The sequence below is a fragment of the Silene latifolia genome, chromosome Y (assembly GCF_048544455.1).
Source record: "Silene latifolia isolate original U9 population chromosome Y, ASM4854445v1, whole genome shotgun sequence".
Lineage (NCBI taxonomy): Eukaryota > Viridiplantae > Streptophyta > Magnoliopsida > Caryophyllales > Caryophyllaceae > Silene > Silene latifolia.
Genome location: NC_133538.1, coordinates 291,260,676 through 291,271,019, shown reverse-complemented (window position 1 = coordinate 291,271,019; position 10,344 = coordinate 291,260,676). Strand labels below are relative to the sequence as shown.

The window sequence follows — 10,344 nt, the reverse complement described above, 5'->3', positions numbered from 1 at the left end:
GTTCTAGTATTAACAATATTAATCTTTTGAGAGGTTATCTTCGGTATAATTCCTTGGGAGTGATTCTAAGCTTGAATCCTTTGTTCATCCAATATTAGGAAGCTCAAGAACAAGTGAGTCGGAGAACTCATTTGTGCCCATATATCCGAAATCTTAATGTAAGGAAAACGATTTCTTCTTTATCTTTATTAATGTTTGCATGCGTAAGATCTAAATTAATTTTATGAATAAATTAATTGAAACATATATATGAATATATTGTAAATTGAGATATAGAATTCTAACATATTGGGCCAAGTATGCATCTACTCGATCATTATAAGTTTGTTTATGCATTTCTCTTATGAGTAGGGTGATGTAATCATTTCCCACTTCAACATCTTTGGGTTTGAACTCTTGATATTTGAATGGGTAGGGTGGTGTGACAATGGAGGAGCAGGGCTCTTCAATCTCGCCCCTTTGTTGACGGATGATGTACTCGGCGCTCTTGGAGAGTGGAAGAAGGTAGTTTGTTCGGTGGGCACTCAATCAGCATATCTTGGAAAGCAAAGTGAAGGATCTAGAATCATTGGTTAACCACCCATATTTGGTGTCAAGAGAATTATGCTTGACCCACTTATACTTGTTAATCATGGCATCCATGTCAATGAGATGACCCCCTTTGATCGCCACATAGGTGTTATCCTTGTTGAAATTTGGATGAAAGTGCTTGGCCAAGAGAGTAACTAGACCTCCATTTACAATATGAGCGGTGCCTTCCTTACCACAATCGACATTAAGCCATCTTTCCATCAAAAGCCATAGAGCATTGTAGGGCTTAGTGAATTCCCGTCCTACATTTAAGGCCGACTCAAGTAGAACACAATCGAGCTTCGTAAAGTTATTAGTGCCTTTTCTTGCTATTATAGTATTCCCGATGACCTTGTGCCACACTCTAATGTCCGGATGGTGGACTAATAGAGCGCGACAAGCATGAAAGCTCACAAATTTCTTCCCGGAAATTGCTTCCCAAAGAGGAGCGGGGTCATACTTTTCGGGCATCTTGTGATAATATGGTTTATCACTAAGGCCTAATAACTTACCCAAAACATGAAAGGTGATGCGCCTAGTCATATTCGCAAGACGAAACTCGATGTATTCTCTAGTCGCTACCTTCGTCACTTTCAATGAACTTAAGAATTCCAAGGTAAGGGAGGGGTATGTCAATTCTATTGTGGTGAACAATTTACCCAAACCCATGGCTTCAAACAAGGCTTTTGTTTGTTCAAGGACACCCAATTTGTTCAAGGAATCTTCACAAATGAATTTAGTAGGCAAAATGGCTTTCTTAGCATAATTGGCAAATGTATCCCTATGGGAGTTGGAAATGAAAATTACCTCTGGATAGTTGGATAATTGAGCGATTTCCGGAGTTGTTGTTGTTGTTGCTTCCAAGGGAGGATCTTGTTGTTGTTGAACTTCCAAGTTTGCATTAGAAACCACCATAGCCATTGAAGCTTTACTTGCTTGAAGGCTTTGTTGCCTTTTCGAAAGTGTCTTTGCTTTGAGTGCCTTTGTTGCTCCTTTTATTCTTGCCATTGTCGATTACACCAAGAAAAGATTGAGAATCTTCAATTTCTAATTATACCCAAATCGATTTAAGATGAAAGGATTTTTCTTTGTATTTCAAAAATAGACTCAAAGGTTGAAGATTTTGGTGCTTGAATCAATTATTATTGCAAAAGGAGTGATTAATTGTTGTTTTGAGGAAGTTTGAATTTGATTTTGTTGAATTTGGTTGAGGAAATCTTGTTTTTGGTGATGGAGAGGATGAGGGTTTTGGGGTTTATGGGTAGTGTTTGAATGAATGAATGAATGAAATAAATGTAGGAAGGTGTATTAAAACACCCGAAAAATTCAGAACAGTAGGGGAAGACGAGCGGATTCCTGTCGGGACGCTCGGATTGTGCTCAAATTGGCTTCAGGAAAACTCCCCTAAAGACGAGCGTCTTTCAAAGAAGACGAGCGGATTCTGAATGTGGGACGAGAGGCTTTCCTCAAAGACGAGCGGATTCTCCTACAGGAATTTGTCTTAATCTGCACTGGCAAAAAGACGAGCGTCTTTCTACAAAGACGAGCGGCTAGTTTCAGACGAGCGTCTTCTTAGCTGGGACGCTCGGATTCTCTTACAGACCAGATTTTTGATTTTTGCAGCTCATTTAGACGGACAGATTCCTTTACAGATGCTCGAATTCCTGTAAGACGAGCGGATTACCCTTTAAGCCGCTCGGATTCCTCCTGGTCTACCCGGATTCAGGTCCATCCGTGCACTTGCAAATCCCGTGTCATTTTCATTCTTCAAATCCCGTGTTCTTCATTGTAGGGGCACTACAAAGGCATGAATAGCCTAGGCAATTGCTATCCCCACACTAAGTTAAAGCACTACACATCAATAAAATCATTACTCCCTCACTTCTCTCAAAAATGATGAATATCTTGATCAAGGCACAAAAATCCATAAATGACAAAAATGCAATGTAAGAATTAAAATGCAAGTTAGGGAGTTAGAAATATTTACAAATGGTGGTTTGGAGAGGTCATGGGGGCATGGCCAAGGTGTTGTTGATGTTACTCAACACCTTGAAGAAGTAGTCAAAAGCTTGTTCATTATCGTGATAAAGATCCTCAATAGATCTTTGCACTTGTTGTCCTTCATGTTGGTCTTGATCGATAGCATTACCAATGTAGGGATTAAAAATCCCTTCAAACTCATCGTCCCAAAGACCACAAACTTCGTCTACTTGGTCATTAAAAATCTCTTGAGTTGATAGAGACAACTCTCCTCCTTTATTGATTTGGCCAATGAGGCCATCCTCTTCACTTGTCATGGGTGAGCTTTTCAAGCTCTCTTTATTGCTATTCACTTGCTTTTTTGATGGAGCATCATCAACTTTCTTTTTCCATTGAAATTCCGACTTCTTCCTATCATCCTTTCGGCTATAATGATCAACCATAAAACATGGTTCATACAAACGGGGAGCTCTCATGGTCTTGTCAAGATTGAAAGTTATGCTCTCATCTCCCACCTCTAGAGTAAGCTCTCCATGCTTCACATCTATCACCGCACCCGCGGTGTGCAAGAAAGGTCTCCCTAGAATGATTGGAATATTGGAGTCTTCTTCCATGTCAACAATGACAAAGTCCACCGGGATGAAAAATTTCCCAACTCTTATGGGAACATCTTCCCATATCCCTAATGGTGTTTACGTCGATCGATCGGCCATTTGGAGTGTGATATTGGTACATTTAAGTTCTCCCATACCTAACCTTTTACTCACCAAATACGGCATAACACTCACGCTAGCCCCTAGATCACATAGGGCTTTGTTGATCGTTGTGTCGCCAATGGTACACAGTATTATGAAGCTTCCCGGATCTTTAAGTTTCGGAGGTGAACTCCCTTGACGGATTGCACTACTCACCTTAGTGAAGGCGATAGTCTCAAGCTTCCGGGTCGACTTCTTTTTCGTAAGGATGTCCTTCATGTACTTTGCATAGGCCGGCACGTGATTGATTAATTCCGTAAAAGGAATCGAGACTTCCAAATTCTTCACAATTTCCATATATTTTCCAAGTTGGTCATCAAATTTGGGCTTAGCTTGACGACTTGGAAAAGGAAGTCTAATCACAATGGGTTCCTTCTCCTTGGCCTTGTCTTCACTTTTCTTTGAAACTTCTTCTTTTAATGGTTCTCCATCCTTGGAGTTTTGCACAACTTCTTCTTTGTCACTAACTTCCACAACTTCATCCTCAACTTGTTTCTTTGGTGCTTCATACCTCGTACCACTCCTCAAGTGAATGGCACTAACCGTTTCATGTCTTGGGGGATTACTTTGAGGTGGTAATTGCCCCTATTGTCTTTGAGAACTTGAAGATGCTAGTTGAGTCAATTGGGTTTCCAACATTGTGGTGTTGGCTAGGATGTTGTTGATGCTTATTTCCTTTGCTTGACTATCCTTTTGCATTTGAGTGAAAAACTCTTGTTGATTCTTTTTGCATTTGGAGGACCGCTTTTTGGACATCAAAACCTTGTTCATTTTGTTGATTGTATGGAGTTTGGTTTTGGTAACCTTGGTTTTGGTTGTAAAAGGGTCTTTGATTTTGGTTTCTCATGGGAGGTGGGGTGTATGTTGGTTGAGGGTTTTGAACATTTTGGCTTTTGTATGAGAGATTTGAGTGGAATTTGGTGTTTTCATTGTAATAATTTGAATAAGGGGTACCACTCTTGTATGCTTGAAAAGCATTCACTTGTTCATTTGTTCCCCTACATTCACTTTGGTCATGTCCTAAAGTTCCAAAATTCTCACATATCCCGCTTGGGATTGATGAAGATGCCGTCATGGCATTAACATGTTGCTTTGGTGATTTTAAGGCTTCTTCAAGTCTAGCCATAGCTTTTTCGAACTTCAAATTGATGGCATCAATGTGAGCACTAAGTTGAGCACCCAATTGAGTAATAGAGTCCACGTTATGCTTTCCTCCTCTAGTAGCCTTGCGAGGTCTACTATATTGTGAATTATGGACCGCCATTTCCTCAATCTTGTTCCAAGTTTGATTATCGTCAACTTCGGTGAACATACCATTTGATCCCATGTTGAGAATGTGTCTTGAGTCTTCACAAAGACAATTCCAAAATTGTTGTACCAAGAACCACTCGCTAAGTCCATGATGAGGACATGAGTGACAAATTCCCTTGAATCGCTCCCAAGCTTCATACAAAGATTCTTCATCTCTTTGCTTAAAGCCCGTAATTTGAGCTCTTAGCATGTTAGTCTTTTCCGGTGGGTAGAACTTTTTGTAGAAAGCTAGAGCCAATTTCTTCCAAGAGTCAATTCCGAGAGTAGCCTTATCAAGGCCTTTCAACCATTGTTTTGCGGTGCCAATTAGAGAAAAAGGAAATAAGACCCATCGAATTTGGCCTTGAGTTACACCAGTTTGAGAAATTGCATCACAATTATCACAAAAAGTCTCCATGTGAGAGTGAGGGTCTTCACTAGGCATTCCACCAAATTCGCTTCTTTAGACTAATTGGGTAAATGCGGATTTGGCAATGAAATTTCCGGTTAAGTGTTGTGGTGTGGGAGTACGATTGGGTAGGTTCTCCTCGGTTGGTACGGAATGTGATGAAAATTTAGGCATTGTGGGTTGATTTTGTGTTGGATTTTGTGTTGGGTTCTCCTCACCTTCTCTTACAAAAGGGTTGACGAACTCAATAGCGTTTGGTTAAATATCTACAACCTCACCAATACCTCTCAAAGTACCTCTAGCAAGTCTTCTATTGTTTGTTAAAGTTCTTTCAATTTCGTGATCAAAGGGTAACAAGTTACCTTGTGATCTTCTAGACATGCAAAATATCAAACAAATTGAACATAATTAGAACAAACCTTGAGGAGTTTTACTTCCCCAAGGCAAAGAATCACACAACTAATAACAATCTAAGAAAATCTAAATCAAGTTAACACCGTCCCCGGCAACGGCGCCATTTTTGGTTGAGCCCTCTTGAGAGGTTTAGTTTTCGGTACTTGTCGTTAGGAGCACCTAGACCAAAACAATATTTATAACTCCACAAACAATTCTACTATTAGTAAAGAGGCAAGTAAAGGTCGGATCCCAAGGGACGGGTATTGAAGTGAGATTTTCAATTGCAAGTAGCGGTGTCTAGGGGTGTCACAATTTGGGGTTGGAATAGAAGATCACTAAACTAAATAGCAATGAAAGTAAACAAGCAAGATGATTAAAAAGAGATGTAAACAATTGATAAGAGGCAGTAGGGTGTCATGTGGTCATAGGGGATTCATGGGAATTGATCATACAAACTTATTCTCAAATTATAAGCAAGCAATTATTGTTGTGATGGATCGAGTTGGTTTATATCTTACAATCCTAGGAAAGTTTGGGTCCCGGAGCCGAATCTATTAGATTGTACAACACCTACAAGTGGACTTAATCTTCCCTACTCAACTATATGCATGGTCTAATGAGACTCGAGTTGGTTTATGTCTTACAAGTCTCATTGAAAAGGTAAGTGATGGGTAAAAAATGCAAGGATTCATAGGCTCGCATTTCATCAAACATAACATGTGCATAAGTTGAGATCACAACAAGCAAGCAAATAAACTATGAAAATATATTAAATTAAGCATGAATCATCCCCCATGTTGGTTTCCCCTAATTACCCATTAACCCTAGTTAAGGAAACTACTCACTCATTGTAACACCCGCGAATTTCCCATTTTGACATTTGAAATTTATTAAACCGTTTAATTATTTTGTTATATATTTTTGAATTATTTTATCTAATTAATTTTATGTCAAACACGATTTTTATAAACGTATTATATAAAAGCTCATTTTTTTTATAAAAATACGTACGATTAAATTATATTTTTAAGGCACGATTTATATAATAATATATGCATACATATTTTTGGTCGGATAATAATAGCGACTGTAATAATATTAGTTTCCGTCTCAAGTTAAATTAAACTCGAGACCTTATTCCGTCTAGCTATAGACCGTCACATTTCACCTTGCACCCACTTTAATCTGGACCAATCAAAAACCAACAACACATTCACCCACCTTCAAAATATCTACTATTATTATTATATATTATTAATATTATTAGTGGTTGTTGTGTAATACACCCGTCCCCACCTCCTTTCATTTCTCCTTTCTTTTTCTTCTTCTTCCTGCGTAAAAACAAACAACAACAACAATATGCAGCAGCTTCAACAGGACGCCATTTTGGCCGAGCTTCAAACCCAGATTCCGGCCTATTTTCTCCACTTTTCCTCTTAATTTTTGTACCATTCTCATCCTTACTTCCTCCTTCATCTTTCAAGGTATTAAAGTCTTGTTTTTGTGGTGATTTCAGTTTGACCCGTCTCATGAAAGTTCTGATTTTTAGCTCTTTTATCTCGTTTTCTTTCCTCTAGTTTAAGAAACTGAAGAACCGGTGGGAAGCTCATACTTTTTAGACGTTTTCTCGGAGTTTTGAAGGGCAAAAAGGTAACGGTGATAGGTTACTCGACAAGGTCGAAATTTACGCCTTATGGGTCGTTTTGTATGTTCTTTTTCTCATTAAAGATTGGTCCTTTACTCGTCTCTTGTGTATGGTAACCTTCGTCTTAATTTGGTGTTTGAAATGGGTCGACTTGGGTGCGAAAGTTCGGTCATGAACTCTGTCTGTCTTGAGCTCGGGCTATGGCTCACTCGGACCGTGGTTATAGCTGGTTGGGGTCTGTCTTTATGCGGGAAATGGAGCCGTATGGAAGATGGGTGCCCTGTTTTGGGCAGGGACATGAGAGGAAGTGTCGGGTTGTTCCTTGTTGGCTCGGTTTTGGACAAAGTTATTGTTGTTGATTGATTACGGTTTTTATGTGCTCAGATTTTTCTATAGGTTGGACTAATTGATTGATTATTATATAGATAACTAATATTTCCTATTAATTAGTTTATTACGTTGTTGGAGGGGTGGGTTTAGTTGCCAGATTATTGGAGTTGGTTAGGATAAGCATGAGATTAAATAAGGAGTTGTTGTTTTGGGTGTCCAAGATTTAAGGTAATGATGTTGTGACATTATTCTGGTTTTAATGGATCATTGAGGTTGGCTTAGAGATTTAGCAGGAGTGACACTACTTTGATGATGAAAAGCATTAGAATGTGAGTATGAGTGTTAAAAGGAACAAAGAACAATTGTTTGGCTACAACCTTTTGACGAAGACTTGTTTTGCCTTTTTGGTATTATATTTGATTTGTTGGGCTCCTTATAATTTGTTTATTTGGCTCATAAATGGTTCACTTGAACTTGGTCACATTTTATCCCGTATATTTTATATAACGTAAATTATTCATTATCGCTTATCATATTTTATTTAACCGGCATGTTAATTGGAGTGGGTTTGTCTTGTTAATCTGATTGGACTTGTCTAGCTTACTTGTTGGGCCGAGTTTGTCCTATCCATTGGACTTGGTATGCTTTGCTTGTTGGGTCCATTTCGTGTTATTTGAAATAATTAAATATCCGTCTCGTATTTTATATAACGTAATTCATTAACTATCTTTCTTTTACATATTTCTTCAATTGGGCTCATTTGGTTTTGTTTGTTGGGCTCACCTTGATTCTTTTGTTGGACTTGTTGTGTTGGGCTATTTGGTTTTCTTTCTTATGTCGGGCTTAACATATTCATTAGTTTGGGCTTGTTATGTCACTTTTGTTGGGCTTCACATGGTTTACTGGTTGGGTCTCATATGTTCTATGTATTGGACATGTCATGTCTTATTTGGATTATCATCGGCTCATTACATTAGTAGTCTCTTTCCAAGTTGATTCGCATCGCTTGGTTGAGTCGTGTAGTAGTCCCTTTCCAAGTTGATTCGCATCGCTTGGTTGGGTTGTGTAGTAGTCTCTTTCCAAGTTGATTCGTATCGCTTGGTTGAGTCATATTCGTTTGATGATGCCCTTATGCTATACCGTATTGCTTGACTTATCTTTACGCCTCTTTCGGACTGTTCTGCCGATTGTGGGTTTAGCTCATATTTTTCCGCCTCTTTCGTGTTGGGGTTGGTGTCCTTAACAGTTAGTGCAAGGACTTATAAACCTCTAAAAGGATCAAAGGGCATACTTTGGTATTATTATCAGTTGATCCACGTTTATCAATAACGGTTGGCTTGCTAGATAAGTTTGACGTTATTGTCATACAGATGGCGGTGATCAACTGTCCCTAAAAGTCACACCTATAGGATACGTTTGAGAGACGTGACATGATGGAAATACAATCATGTAGATGCCAAAATTGACTAACCAATTAGTCCGAGTTATTTGACTAGTAATTAGTCAAATATGTGATGTTGAGATATTATATTTAATACGGATTAAATATCATGGGCTATAAGCGAATTAATTAACTAATTCGAAAATTAAATATAAACGATTTATATTTAATTAAATGTATATTGAATATAATTATACAATACTCGCTTTGTCGGACACGAATTAATAATTCAACTAACCCGTATTATTAGGTGATGCCTTAATTTCCGATAACCGATAACAATTTATAATATAAACCCGTCATATACATTTTAGCATTTGGCGAATCGGACCTCGAGCTAAAATTAAGAGGAAGTGGAAGCCCACTTCCCCATGCATGCACTCGGTCCGGCCGAACCAAACAAAAGGAGAGACTCCCTCTCCTTTTGACCTAGACAATTTCATTTGCGAAAAAACTAGGGTTTTGAAGAGCATTCTCCTCGAAAAACCCGAGATCTCTCATCTCGACAAAACTCACATCGCTTCTCCCTATATTGCAAGGCAATCGGAGAACACTGTACTAGCACAAGGGCATATCTCGGACAAAGTCTTGGGTGTAACGATTAGGAGGAAATCTGTTTTGATTTCTCGTTCTTTCTTTCGCCACAATTTAAAGGACCCGAGGTTATTTCTTGTTCCTTATCGTTTCTATTGTTTTTATGTTTTATGACAATATTCGCATGTCTAAATTTATGTTATAGTCCTGCAATTTAAGGGGTAGTATACGGATATTAACCCACAAGTGGTATCAGAGCGAGGCCACGTGAATTTTTCATGTGTTTTTCATAAAACGTTTTTGAAACGATGATTTTCTGCTTTGAAAACCGTGCCTAGTATACACGGCAGAAATTTTTTTAAACCGTGTCATGTATTACACGGTAATTTCATGTTTTTTCGATTTGGTTTTTGCATATTGTTGTTTTATACTGAGATTATAACAATATGTCATGTTTTGTCAATTGTCAAATTTGTTTTAATGCTTTTTTGATCGAATTTGCAATTGATTTTGTCTTGAAATATGTTTTCACGAGGGTTTTGAATTTTCCAGAGACTTTTGCACTCGATCGACCAAGTTTTCAATCGATCGAGTGGCTTTTCTCAGATATTTTTTGCTCGATCGAGTCCCCGATGTACTCGATCGACCACTGCATCCAAAACCTTTTTGCTCGATCGAGTCCTTGCTCGTACTCGATCGACACCTTTCAAAACCCTACGCTCGATCGAGTTGTCCTCGTACTCGATCGAAGCGGATTTGTCGATATAGGTACTCGATCGACCTACGGTTAGTCGATCGAGTACTCCCATTAGCATACCCCCTCGATCGACTTGCGATTCGATCGATCGAGCCCTTTTTGTTCCTCGATCGAGCACTTGTGTCCCTGGATCGAGGGATTTCATCTTTAACAGCTTTGAAAATTTGTTTCTTTTGATTTAAATTTTCTTTTGGCTTCTATATGTACTTTATACGGATATAGTACACTCGCTTAATA

At 38.6% G+C, this 10,344-nt stretch overlaps 1 non-coding gene across 1 annotated transcript; it reads left to right on the top strand.

Moving 5' to 3' along the window:
• Positions 1–4,699: 4,699 nt before the first annotated feature.
• On the top strand, positions 4,700–4,806 carry LOC141635913 (small nucleolar RNA R71). Its single transcript, XR_012540566.1, has one exon. It is a non-coding gene; the product is annotated as a small nucleolar RNA R71 (small nucleolar RNA).
• Positions 4,807–10,344: the final 5,538 nt, after the last annotated feature.